Genomic DNA, 588 nt, shown 5'->3' on the forward strand with positions numbered 1-588 from the left:
GTCTTTTTTTCCACATCCCCTCCAACATTTGTCATTTACCTTTTCTACCCTATTAGTCAATTTAATAGGTATGAGATAATACTGTAGCACCTCAGAATTGTTTTAATTTGCATTTATCTAATCAATAGAGTATTTTTCATATGGCTATAGATAGTTTTGATTACTTCATCTGAAAACTGATCATATCTTTTGATCGTTTAAAAAATATGGAACACTTCATAAATTTGCATGTCGTTCCTGCTCTGGGGCTAATCTTCTCTCTATTGTGCCAGTTTTACTACATATGCTGCCAAAGCGAGCACTCATTTGGGGTTTTCTTGGCAAACGTACTGGAGCGGTTTGTCATTTCCTTCTCCAGCTCATTTTACAGATGAGGAAACTGAGGCAAACAGGGTTAAGTGACTTGCCCAAGGTCACACAGTAAGTGTCTGAGGCCAGATTTGAACTCAGGAAGATGAGTCTTCCTCACTCCAGGCCCAGCACGCTATTCACTGTGCCCCCTAACTACCACTGAATATCTTTTTATTTCCCCATTTTGAGGAGAATAAACCACAATATAGACATCAGCCCTAACTTAAGCTATAAGTA

General features: G+C 38.6%; 1 non-coding gene across 1 annotated transcript; it reads right to left on the minus strand.

Moving 5' to 3' along the window:
* Positions 1–200: 200 nt before the first annotated feature.
* On the minus strand, positions 201–302 carry LOC114031953. The gene has a single exon (XR_003567790.1). It is a non-coding gene; the product is annotated as a U6 spliceosomal RNA (small nuclear RNA).
* Between the last annotated feature and the right edge of the window lie 286 nt (positions 303–588).

This window comes from Vombatus ursinus, unplaced genomic scaffold, assembly GCF_900497805.2.
Source record: "Vombatus ursinus unplaced genomic scaffold, bare-nosed wombat genome assembly UNPS02000577.1, whole genome shotgun sequence".
NCBI lineage: Eukaryota > Metazoa > Chordata > Mammalia > Diprotodontia > Vombatidae > Vombatus > Vombatus ursinus.